Source organism: Mustela erminea, chromosome 15, assembly GCF_009829155.1.
Source record: "Mustela erminea isolate mMusErm1 chromosome 15, mMusErm1.Pri, whole genome shotgun sequence".
NCBI classification, from domain to species: Eukaryota; Metazoa; Chordata; class Mammalia; order Carnivora; family Mustelidae; genus Mustela; species Mustela erminea.
In genome coordinates this window covers 73,670,903-73,684,419 of record NC_045628.1, presented here as the reverse complement: position 1 = coordinate 73,684,419, position 13,517 = coordinate 73,670,903, and positions in this window count along the sequence as shown.

The window sequence follows — 13,517 nt, the reverse complement described above, 5'->3', positions numbered from 1 at the left end:
ATTTAAGTTAGCCTCACTTTATTCTCCCTAAAGAGAAGCCCTGGGTCACAGATGTCCAGCAAGAACTCTCTGAGAGCCCCATCCTCATCAGCCCTAAAATTTGCAGACATCTTCCTCAGCACATTGTCTTGGCAGGCACAGCATGCAGGTGCAGATGGACCATTTCTCAGTCTCTGGGGAGCTGGGGGCTGAGTTGATCCCAATGTAACCTAGCGACCAATCCTTGCTCATGGCCACCAAGGGGCATCAAAAAACACTTAGGAGGCTGGAATGATGCAACCTCCTGCTGGACCAGTAGCCAAATTCCATGGCAAGGAGATCAATATTAGACAGAAGCAGTAGGATGGAGAATCAGGTCAGGCTGGGGGAGAACATTCTGGATGACAGCAGGATTGTCAGGAAGCTGGGAAGGAGCACACTGGGTCAGACTTTGCAAAGAGTACAAAAAGATCAGAGACAGACTCAGTCTATTCCCAAGACAGAGCAGATACTTTCAGAATGACCTGCATTGCTGGACTTCTAGGGTGTTCTGAAGGGCTGCAGGAAGAGTCTGCCACCCTGAGAAACCTTATTGACGTAAAGTCCGAGAAACATAGCCAGCTCTCTGAGAAGAGCCAGATCCCATGGCTCACTCAAACACACACACACACTCCTTATACTCTCTGGGCCTCAGTTTTCTCATCTGTAAGATGTGGGTGCTGAACTAGGTAGTCCCTACAGTATCTTCCAGCTCTCTGTTTCTAGGGAAACAAAACAAATAACAGAGATGGGAAAAAAATGAAAAGAAATTGTTACACAAGATAGTTATGAGGGGAGGCAGAATTTTCTGGAGGTAAGAGTTGCTAAAGGGCAGAAAGAAAGCTTGACCAGAAGATGAGTGAGCAAACCAGATGTGAGCAGGGACAGGAAAGAGGCCTCCAGAGGCCAGCATATACACTTTGGATCTAGCATGGCATTGCAGAAGAGCCAGGAGAAGGTAGTGCTCAGCTATATATATATATAAGACTATATAAGATTAAAAGCTACAAGCAAGATTCTTCAGTGCAACCACTACTAAGAGAATGCTCCAAATAAAATGAGTCAAACTCTTTAATCTACTTTCAGGATGCCACTCCTGTTTATGAAGCTTTGTGTAGAAGATGCTCATGCATTAAAAACCCCAGGGAATATGAACTTTACTCAAATCCTCAATAATGGCAAGCATCAATGCTTCAAATGGCAAGTGCAATGTCCACAGTATTTTTAAAAGTCTGAATAAACTGAAAGAAAATTCCACATACATGTTCTGTGTTCTGCAGCCTCAGGTCCCACAATGGCCCTCAGTTTCCCAGTGGACTTCTAGTTTCTCTGGTTCTAACAGAAGGTTCCTTTTAAGGGGAGCCACTATCTCAGGTACGGCATGCCACTCTCAGCTACAAGCCCTCCTGGTCCCCTTGAGCAGGGGCTATAGCAAGAGAACACAGTACCCAATAAGTTACCTTTTTTGATGCATTTTATCCTCCAGACACCTAGTTGCCCAACTAAGAGTGGGGGCTCCCCACAGTCATACACAACCCTTCTTGTGGAGATTGATTTTGTCCTGGACTACACAAAACCCATGAGCATCATTTCTCTCTTAAGACAGGGTAATCAACACCTCCTCTAATTCCCAAACTCCTTTCTCTGCAATTCCTAGCAACCTAGATTGATGTTCTCTCCATCTTGGGATTGAAGGGCCCTCCAGATTGGGCCCCTCACACTCTAGACTCTAGTAGAGCACAGAGATGTGTTCACCGAATCACTCAGGGATGCTCCATCCCTGTCTTTGGTCACCAGATGGACTTGAAGAGCGTGGAAGGGGCAAGTCACTTCTCATTGCTTCCAGATCCTTATTCTAGCAAAGTGGGGTTGCATTCCCTTTCATGGTGACCGAATGTCCTTAATATACAGAAACAGGATGCATTTACCCTCTGGAAAACTCTCATCAGAGATGTTTGCTAAACTAAGTCTGGAAGGGCTTAAGCAGACTCAAAGTCACATCTCACAGATGTTAGATGGACTTTGGGAAGAAAAGGTCAAGCCCTAGTAGTATTTTCTTTGTGACATGAATTGAAAAGCAGGTTGTGTTCTATCTACCCTTGTCCAAATAGCTAGTCTTTCATCAGCTCTTCTCTTTCTGGAATTTATACTATTTTCATTTTGATATCATATTCTTTTCATTTCCAAGTTTATAGTTGGTTCTTTTTCTTTGCTATTGTACCTGTTTCATTTTTCCTTGTTTTTACTTTACAGAGTTTTTCCTGTTCTTGTTAAAAGAAGTAATGCCTCCTTTTCTTTTCTATTTTTTTTAATATTCAAATTGTTGGGATTTTTTAAAAATTTATTTTCAGCGTAACAGTATTCATTGTTTTGGCACCACACCCAGTGCTCCATGCAATATGTGCCCTCTCGAATACCCACAACCTGGTTCCCCCAACCTCCCACCCCCCGCCCCTTCAAACCCCTCAGATTGTTTTTCAGAGTCCATAGTCTCTCATGGTTCACCTCCCCTTCCAATTTCCCTCAACTCCCTTTTCCTCTCTAACGCCCCTTGTCCTCCATGCTATTTTTTATGCTCCACAAATAAGTGAAACTTATTGATAATTGGCTCTCTCTGTTTGACTTATTTCAAAAAAGGTAACTTATTGATAATTGGCTCTCTCTGTTTGACTTATTTCACTCAGCATAATCTCTTCCAGTCCTGTCCATGTTGCTACAAAAGTTGGGTATTCATCCTTTCTGATGGAGGCATAATACTCCATAGTGTATATGGACCACATCTTCCTTATCCATTCGTCTGTTGAAGGGTGCCAAACTACTAGAACTTATACAGCAATTCAGCAATGTGGCAAGATACAAAGTCAATGTACAGAAATCAGTGGCTTTCTTATACATTAACAATGAAAATACAGAAAGGGAAATTAGAGAATCGATTCCACTTACTATAGCACCAAGAACCATAAGATACCTGGGAATAAACCTAACCAAAAAGGTAAAGGATCTGTACTCAAGGAACTACAGAACACTCATGAAAGAAATTGAAGAAGACACAGAAAGATGGAAGACCATTCCATGCTCATGGATCAGAAGAATAAACATTGTTAAAATGTCTATACTGCCTAGAGCAATCTATACTTTTAATGCCATTCTGATCAAAATTCCACCAGTATTTTTCAAAGAGCTGGAGCAAATAATCCAAAAATTTGTATGGAATCAGAAGAGACCCCAAATTGCTAAGGAAATGTTGAAAAACAAAAATAAAACTGGGGCATCACGTTGCCTGATTTCAAGCTTTACTACAAAGCTGTGATCACCAAGACAGCATGGTACTGGCATAAAAACAGACACATAGATCAATGGAAAAGATTAGAGAGCCCAGATATGGATCCTCAACTCTATGGGCAAATAATCTTTGACAAAACAGGAGAAAATATACAGTGGAAAAAAGACAATGTCTTCAATAAATGGTGCTGGGAAAACTGGACAGCTATATGTAGAAGAATGAAACTCGACCATTCTCTTACACCATACACAAAGATAAACTCAAAATGGATAAAAGACATCAATGTGAGACAGGAATCCATCAGAATCCTAGAGGAGAATGTAGGCAGTAACCTCTTTGATATCAGCCATGGCAACTTCTTTCAAGATATGTCTCCAAAGGCAAAGGAAACAAAAGCGAAGATGAACTTTTGGGACTTCATCAAAATCAAAAGCTTCTGCACAGCAAAGGAAACAGTCAACAAAACAAAGAGGCAACCCACGGAATGGGAGAAGATATTTGCAAACTACAGTAAGGTTGATATCCAAGATCTATAAAGAACTCCTGAAACTCAACACACACAAAACAGATAATCATATCAAAAAATGGGCAGAAGATATGAACAGACACTTCTCCAATGAGGACATACGAATGGCTATCAGACACATGAAAAAATGTTCATCATCACTAGCCTTCAGGGAGATTCAAATTAAAACCACATTGAGATACCACCTTACGCCAGTTAGAATGGCCAAAATTAGCAAGTCAGGAAACAACATGTGTTGGAGGGAATGTGGAGAAAGGGGAACGCTCTTACACTGTTGGTAGGAATGCAAGTTGGTGCAGCCACTTTGGAGAACAGTGTGGAGATTCCTCAAGAAATTAAAAACAGAGCTTCCCTATGACCCTGCAATTGCACTGTTTTTCTTTTTTTAACACATTTAGCATACTTATTTGGAGGTTTTGCTAAAAATAGTCTATAAAATTGAGTCTATAAAGTATTCTATAAGAATGTTTTCATTGTTGATTTTGTTGGCTTTTTAATAGTAGATTTCCTAGTATTTTTGTCTCTCCCTCTCAGGCTAGCAGATTTCCAATTGCCTCTTCCTGGCCCTCTAAACCTCTAAATTAAGAAGAGTTAGAACAGTGTTGAATGTCTGTTCCACCAAGATACTGGAGACAGTAGATCCTTTTGCAGAACCAGAAGACAACTTGGCTTACTGTCTCATATTCTGATGAACTGACATGCTGCTTTCTTAGATCCTCAGCTCTCTAAAGACCAGAGCTCCAGGAGGACACTTACCATATTATTTTTCTTTTGTTTACTGTCTTTTTATGATTAAGGAGAGTCCTACCTGAACCCCTGTCTTCATGCTGTAAACCTGGTTCCTGCCCCATGTGTGATGGAGAACTTCCAGCCCCTTTTGCCCTAAGAACCTTGCCTCTTGGTAACCACTGCCTATGTCCAGAGCCAGAGCCTCGTGGGCTTTTGGGTTCAGCAAGCTCATCATTTTCAATCTCTATTCCATTTCTGGTCCAGGGTGATATTTATCTTGTTTTCATTTCTGGCTAAGGTCTTTCATTTCTCTTTTTAAATATGTTCCCTGTCATTGCTATATTTTACTTCTTATTTCTATATGTGTAAACTTAAAGAGTGAACACTTGACTATAACTCCAAAAATGTGGTGTATGCCTTCATTAACCTATGAAAATCCTGCTGTGCCTTCATGCACTTCACAAACATTTGTTAGTTCTTAATGTCTTCAGGTCACTGTTCTAAGATTTATGCAGTATGTGCTATGGAGAGGTGGGTGGGTATAAAACTTTTTGACTTCCAAGTTATTTTAATTTAATCTAGGATTGACTCTTATACTCAAGTAACTATAATGGGCAGAGTGCACATCATCTTTTGTACCCAAAGTCAGGATGGTCTAATTATAAGTAAGCAATTTAATCTTCTTAATCTGTTTCCCCATCTACAAAATTGTAACAAAAATAGCACCTACTACTTAGAGCCATTTTAAGGTAAATACATAATCCAAGCAAAGCACTTAGCTCAGTGTCTATCATAAAGAAAATACTCAGTGATATTAACTACCATTATCTTAATAGACAATGTGCCAACTTCAATCATCAGAATTTTAAAATTTATATCAATGGGAGTCTCCTAGGTATATTTTCTTCTCCCTAAATTCTTGTTATTCCTTTATGGTGAAATGGACTTCTCACCACCTCTATTCACATGCATCCTCACCTCTGCCCAGGAGGGATTTTTCTAGCAGAATAACACATCTATATTATGCATGACATAGGCTGGTTTTTAAAGGGCTCTGCTCCAAAGAAAGTGAGAACTCATTATCCCCTCTTTGGATGAAACCAGGAATGGGTTTCCCAGAGCTTATACACAGGGTCAGTGACAAAGGAGGTCTTGAAGGTGGACAGATGGTAGGAAAAGAAGGAAGGATATCAAGAAAGAAGGGACTTCTGGAGGCGCATATGAGAAAGAATTTGCTTAGTTTGGAAACAGCAAAGAACTATTTTAGACCATCCTCTCCACTCTGAGGACATTTGTGACTGGCTGTATGATGGGATTCTTTCTGCTAACAGTCTATCCTTTGATCTACTGCAGAAATGGCTAGCCTACATTAGCTTTTATCAAGATAAAAGCTTAGTGTCCTGGGATAGTAGAATGCAGATTGCCATAGGATAAGGTAACTATGAAGACACTGAGAAAGTAGTACCTGTACCAAACATTGACATAACTCACATGTGGATATTATGGTTCAGGAAGTGTCCTGGGATGGCCTTTCACATTCAATGTCTTAAGACAACAGAAGAACACAATATTTAAAGTGGAGATTCTTTTGGGAAATCTAAGATGAGTGGACATAAGAATATCCAAATAAACTACTGGACAGGAGAAAAGCTTGAGGGCTATTCCTTCCCATCATAAAGGCCTGACACGTGCTGTGTTCAGGAAGTCCACCTGAGTGAATTTAGCAATATAAAATTGGAATGATGACACACAAGCACTGGGAAATATACTTTATCTTTCCCTATGAAAAGGGAAACAGAATGTGGGCGTATTTTGGTGATTTAAATGAGAAAGTTATAAAGGAGGTAATACAAACAAAACTTCCACATGTGGCTGATGCTCCTCATCAAGTTCATTTGTGTGAACACAGAAAAAAAAAAGTAAACTTTTGAACACAGTCTAAGATTCAGGATGGATTTAGAGAAAAAAAGTCAACTAGCCACCTTAATTTTTCATAACCTTGGTATCAGAGCAAGAATATTTTTGACATACTGAACCTGCTGTAAGTTAAAACAACTTGAATAGCCACCTTAATTTCAGCAGAATCAGCCAGTGTTGAGATTTGTTGTTAAATGTTCTCTTAGATTTGGTGTGGGATAGACAGAAGATAATAAGCTCTGAGTTGTGCTGAAACCCCTTCTGAGACTGTTTACTGAGCATGCTCACTCCCTAGGTATTGGGCCATGTCCCAAGGCTTCCAATATGGAGTAATTTCCTTGGCCTCCAAATGCGAGAGGCTGAAGTTAGGACTTCATTAATATATTCATGTCAGGAGCTGGAAAACATTTTTATTTCTCCAAAATTCATCTTCTCCTCCACATTGCAATTAGAAAATACAGAGGGAGTTTACTGCTTTCTGGGATTTTGAAGGAGTAATGCCTGGAATACACATCAGTTGCCAAGCTGGGCACAGGCCTGTAAGACTCCTCAGGGGTTTGGGTGGCCCTGCATATATGACTTCAATGTTTGGGGTTCAGTTTTATGTCTCTCTCCAGGAGATTTAAAAATGAGTTAAGACCTACTCAAAATAAAGGATGGCCATTTCAGTCAGTCTAAAATGAAGGAGGGAAATTGGAATGGCATGAACAGTAAGGTTCAGAGAAACAGATCTGAGGTCACGAAAAACCTGGCTCTGCCAAACCAGAACCCAAAGCACAGCAACGTCAAGATGCTTCTGGCTAAAACCAGACCTAGGACACCCACCTGGAGTGGCTTAGAATTTATCTCAAATTTGATCTGTCTCTTTCTACATTACCTAAAATATTGACACAATGCCAAAATAGAACAAAGTTCTTAAATTGGATGACCAAGGGTTTCTGCTAGAAAGAAGGTAATTTTCCACTTGATCAGTTGAACTGAATGGTTTTGTGTAGCATCTGGTTCACATTACAGAATAAAATCAGAAATTAAAAACAAGTTTGTTTTTTATGTTACTGGTCCTTATCTAAATGACACAATGTACTAAGAACTGCAATTTGTTAATTTTCTTAATTTTTTCAATTTTCCTCTTCATAGCTCCATTTTACATCTATTGTTCTCACTCCTTTTTTTTTTCAGTAATGCCTTAATTTCTTACTGCTTGCCACTTTTTGAATATTATGGCATTTTGATGATCTTGTTTTCATTGGTTTGATGTATTTCTTTGTTCTTATATCTTATCCCTGTATTGAATGCTCAATGTCCTTCTTTTATAATACTGTTAGGAAAATTTGGCTTTAATATTTTCCAACATTTTTTTCTTTAACATTGCTTGCTACCTCATGTTTTTAGGATAATACTTTTACCAGTTCTCAATTATTGCCAGAAGGAATCAATTAGCATTTTCTCTAGACTTTATGTTGGAAATAAAAAGATAATAAATAATTTTCCTCACACTAAAAAATGGAACACAAAGTTGTCCTTGTGTTCATCATGGTCAATTCAGATTTTGGATTTGAAAATAATGTCTAAACATAAAGGAAATTTGTGGACAAAAGAAGACTAATAAAAAAATCTCAAAAATTACTTTTTTAAATAAGTTAAGTAATATAGGAAAACAATCATGTGGTATCCAGATTATTAGAAAGATAAATCTTTAATGGGTTAGACTATATTAAAAACTATGACATTTAAAATGATACTATCTTGTCTGAATGGGTGAAAACAGAATGTTCTTGGATGCATTAAGACATGCACTTTTTAGCAGAAAGAGAAATTAAGCAAACAATCCCATTTACAAATTCATTAAAAGAAATAAAATACCTAGGAATAAGTTTAACCAAGAAGGTGAAAGAACCATACTCTGAAAGCTATGATGAGAGAAACTGAAGACAAAACATAAGTTGAAAGATTATTCTCATGGATTGGAAGAATTAAAATTCTTACAATATCCATACTACCCAAAGCAATCTACAAGATTCAAGGAAAACCCTGTTAAAATGCCAAGAGCATTTTTCATAGAACTAGAACAATAATCCTAAAATTTGTATAGAACCACAAAAGATCCCAAATATCCAAAGCAATCTTGAGAACAAAGCTGGAGGTATCACCATCCCAGATTTCAAGATATACTATAAAGCTATGTAATTAAAACAGCATGATATTGGCATAAAAAAAAGACACATAGATCAACAGAACCACATAGAAAGCCTAGAAGTAAAAACCCATGTGTATATGGTCCATTCATGTACAATTAAAGAGGCAAGAATACACAGTGGAGAAGGGGCATACACAGTGGAGAAGGGGCAGTCTTTTCAATAAACAGTGTTGTGACAACTGGATAACTACATGCAAAAGAATGAAACTGGACAACTTTCTTATGCATACATAAAAATAAATTCAAAATGGATTAAATACCTAAATGTAAGACTTGAAACTATAAAATTCCTAAAAAAAAAACAAAGATAGTAATCTCTTTGACATTGGCCTTAGCAATATATTTCTGAATATGTTTCCTCAGGCAAGAAAACCAAAGCAAAATTAACTATTGGCACTACATCAAACTAAAAAGCTTTTGCATAGTGAAGGAAGCAATCTACTGAATGAGAGAAGATATTTGCAAATAGTATATCTGATAAGGGATTATTTTCCAAAATACATAAAGAATTCACACACCTCAACACCAAAAAAGTCAAATAACTCAATTAAAATGGTCAGGGAACATGAATAGACATTTTTCCAAAGGAGACATTTAAATGGCCAACAGACATGAAAAGATGCTCAACATCACTAATCATTAGGAAAATGCAAATCAGAACCACAGTCAGAATGGCTAGAGTAAAAAAGACAAGAAATAACAAGTTTTGGCAAAGATTTAGAGAAAAGGGGACCATCATGCACTGTGGAGGGAACATAAATTGGTGTAGTCACTGTGAAAAACAGTATGGAGTTTTCTCAAAAAACTAAAACTAAAAATACCATACAATTCAGTAATTCCATTGCTGGGTATTTATCCAAAGAAAACGAAAACACTAATTCACGCCTATATTTATTACAGGATTACTTACAATAGTCAAGATATAGAAGCAACATAAAGTGTTCAATGATAGATAAATTGATAAAGAAGATGTGGTAAATGCATACAATGAAATATTATTATGCCATAAAAAAGAATGAAATCTTGCCACTTGCAATAATATGGTTAGACCTCGAGGATAGCATGCTAAGTGAAATAAGCCTCAGACAGAGAAAGACAAATACCATATGATTTATATGCAGGATCCAAACAACAGAACAAAGCAAACAGAAGCAGACTCATAAATACAGAGAACAAACTGGTGGCTGCTAGAGGCACCCAGGCACCCAGGTGCAGTTTGGGGGATTGGCAAAAATAGGTGAAGAGGATTAAGAGGCACAAAATTCCAGTTACAAAATATATGAGTCATGGGGATGAAAAGTATAGCTTAGGGAATATAGTCAATTATATTGTAATAACATTATATGGTGACAAATGATAACTACACTTATCATGGTTGCACTGCATCATGTATAGAGTTGTCAAATCACTTTGTTGTACACCTGACAGTAATATAATATAAATCAACTAAACTTCAACAACAACAACAAAAATACAGGGGTGCTTGGGTGGCTCAGTTGGTTAAATATACAACTCTTGATTTCAGCTCAGGTCATGATCTCAGGGTTGTGGAATTGAACCCCATGTCAGGCTCCACACTCAGCGCTGAGCTGACTTGGGATTTTACCTCCCCCTCTGCCTCTCCCCTTGCTCATGGTCTCTATTTCTCTGTAAAAAATAATTAGGGGTGCTTTGGTGTCTCAGTCAGTTAAGTGTCTGCCCTTGGCTCAGGTAATGATATCAGAGTCCTGGGATGGAGACCCTTGTGGAGCTTCCTGCTCAGTGAGGAGCCTGCTTTTCCCTCTCCCCCTGCCCCTCAACCCCTGGCTTATGCTCTCTCTCTCAAATAAATAAATAAAATCTTAAAAAAAAAATAAAAATAAACAAAGTACTGAAAGAAAAAAAAAACAAACACAAATATGCACTTTTATGCATATATTTAAATACCTCATGTTTGCTTGCAAATGTCAATAAAAGTAATCATTAAAATATATGTTGAAAGAATGGGGTCCTGTTACATGAAATTTCCATACCTTCCTCTGTGGTAACAGCCTTTGGTTTAGTGTCCTTAGAAAAACCTTTGCAACTGACCCAGGACTTGGAATAAATGCTGAGGTGAAACCAAACTACTGCAAAGTAACATGAAACATGGTCCACTTATTCTTACCTCTGGAGTATCATCATTTTAATACCAAAAGTTTCATATCAATTTTTTTCATTATATGTTTCTAGAAGCTACAAAATCAGATATAAACAATGGGAAAGATTTATTATAAAAGTCATATATTGAATTATCCATTCCAAAAGTACTTGATATAGTCAGAAACTACAGTAAAGTTCTTGGACAATTATCTTGGAGACTTTTTACTTGTTTTGAAAAAAAAAATCAGCACTATTTAATCTGCCCAAATATGTCACATCCTGGTAAAAATAGGTTTCAAGATATTTCCATTATTAAAAATTACCCAAAATTCTTGAAAATCCTTAGTGTCTATGACATCTATCACTCTAGTCTTCTCTTTATACTTAATTAAAAAATAATATAAAATAAAAATAGAGCTTCCCTATGACCCTGCAATTGCATTACTGGGTATTTACCCCAAAGATACAGATGTAGTGAAAAGAAGGGCCATCTGTACCCCAATGTTTGTAGCAGCAATGGCCATGGTCGCCAAACTGTGGAAAGAACCAAGATGCCCTTTCAACGGACAAATGGATAAGGAAGATGTGGTCCATATACACTATGGAGTATTATGCCTCCATCAGAAAGGATGAATACCCAACTTTTGTAGCAGCATGGACAGGACTGGAAGAGATTATGCTGAGTGAAATAAGTCAAGCAGAGAGAGTCAGGTATTATATGATTTCACTTATTTGTGGAGCATAACAAATAGCATGGAGGACAAGGGACATTAGAGAGGAGAGGGAGTTGAGGGAAATTGGAAGGGGAGGTGAACCATGAGAGACCATGGACTCTGAAAAACAATCTGAGGGGTTTGAAGGGGTGGGGGATGGGAGGTTGGGGGAACCAGGTGGTGGGTATTAGAGAGGACACGTATTGCATGGAGCACTGGGTGTGGTGCAAAAACAATGAATACTGTTATGCTGAAAAGAAATAAAAAAAAAAAAGAGAGAGAGAGAGAGAAAAGAAAAAGGAAAAAAATAATATTAGGCCCCCTTTCAAGTTGTATTTTCAAAGTAATATAGGAACATATTCTCTGTGCAAAATTTAGCCATTATAAATTAAGCTAGTGTTCCTTAACCCTCTACTTCCAATCATAATTCCCTTCCTAGAACTTATGTTCATTGTTTATAATTCCAGACCTTTTATTTTTTCTATGTGTTTCCATATACATTTAGCCCTATAGCCATAGAGACATTTGATCTATTGGGCATGATAAACATAATAACTAATGCTTACTCACTTTTCAGGGGCCTTTAAAATATTTAAGTCTTAAAATTTTTTATTGCCTCTAAAGAATAAAAAGAAAACTACACAATTGAAAAAATAATGTTTGAATACTTAGGAGTGTAATTGCTGGATCATATAGTAATTCTATTTCTAACTTTTTGAGGAACCCCCATATTGTTTTCCAGAGTGGCTGTACCACCTTGCATTCCCACCAACAGTGCAACAGGATTTCCCTTTCTCCACATCCCTGCCAACATCTGTTGTTTCCTGTGTTGTTAATTTTAGTCATTGTGATAGGCGGGAGGTGGTATCTCATTGTGGTTTTGATTTGTATTTTCCTGATAATGAATGATGCTGAACATCTTTTCATGTGTCTGTTAGCCATTTGTATGTCTTTGGGAAAATGTCTGTTCATGTCTTCTGCCCATTTCTTCACTATATTATTTTATTTGTGTGTTGAGTTTGATAAGTTCTTTACAGCTCTTGGATACTAACCCTTTAACAGATATGTCATTTGCAAATATCTTCTCCCATTCTGTAGGTTGCCTTGCAGTTTTGCTGATCGTTTCCTTCACCACGCAAAAGGTTTTTATCTTGATAAAGCCCCAGTAGATAATTTTTGATTTTGTTTTTCTTGCCTCTGGTGATGTGTCTGGTAAGAAGTCATTATGGTTGATGTCAAAGAGGTTGCTGCCTGTGTTTGCCTCAAGAATTTTGATGGTCTCCTGTCTTATATTTAGGTCTTTCATCCATTTAAAATTTTTTTTGGGTGTGGTGTAAGAAAGTGGTCCAGTTTCACTCTTCTGTATGTTGCTGTCCAGTTCTTCCAATACCACGTGTTGAAAAGACCATCTTTTTCCCATTGGATATTCTTTCCTGCTTTGTCAAAATTAGTTGACCATACGACTGTGGGTCCATTTCTGGGTTCTCTGTTCTGTTCTGATGATCTATGTGTCTGTTTTTGGGACAGTACCATCTGTCTTGATCACTACAGCCTTGTAATATAGCTTGAATTCTGAAATTGTGATGCCTCTGGCTTTGTTTTTCTTTTTAAAGATTGCTTTGGCCTTTTGTGGTTCCCTACAAATTTTAGGATTGTTTGCTCTAGTTCTGTGAAAAATACTGGTGGTATTTTGAAAGGGTTTGCATTAAATGTGAAGATTGATTTGGGTAATACAGAGATTTAACAATATTTGTTCTTCCAATCCATGAGCATGGAAGGTTTTTCCATTTCTTTATCTTCGATTTCTTTCATTAGTGTTCTACAGTTTTCAGAGTACAGATCTTTAACCTCTTTGGTTAGGTTTATTACTAGGTATCTTATGGTTTTTGGAGCAATTATAAATGGAATCAATTCCTTGATTTCTCTTTCTGCCATTTCATTATTGGTGTATAGAAATGCAACAGATTTCTATATACTGATTTTGTATCCTATGACATTAATGAATTCAGTATC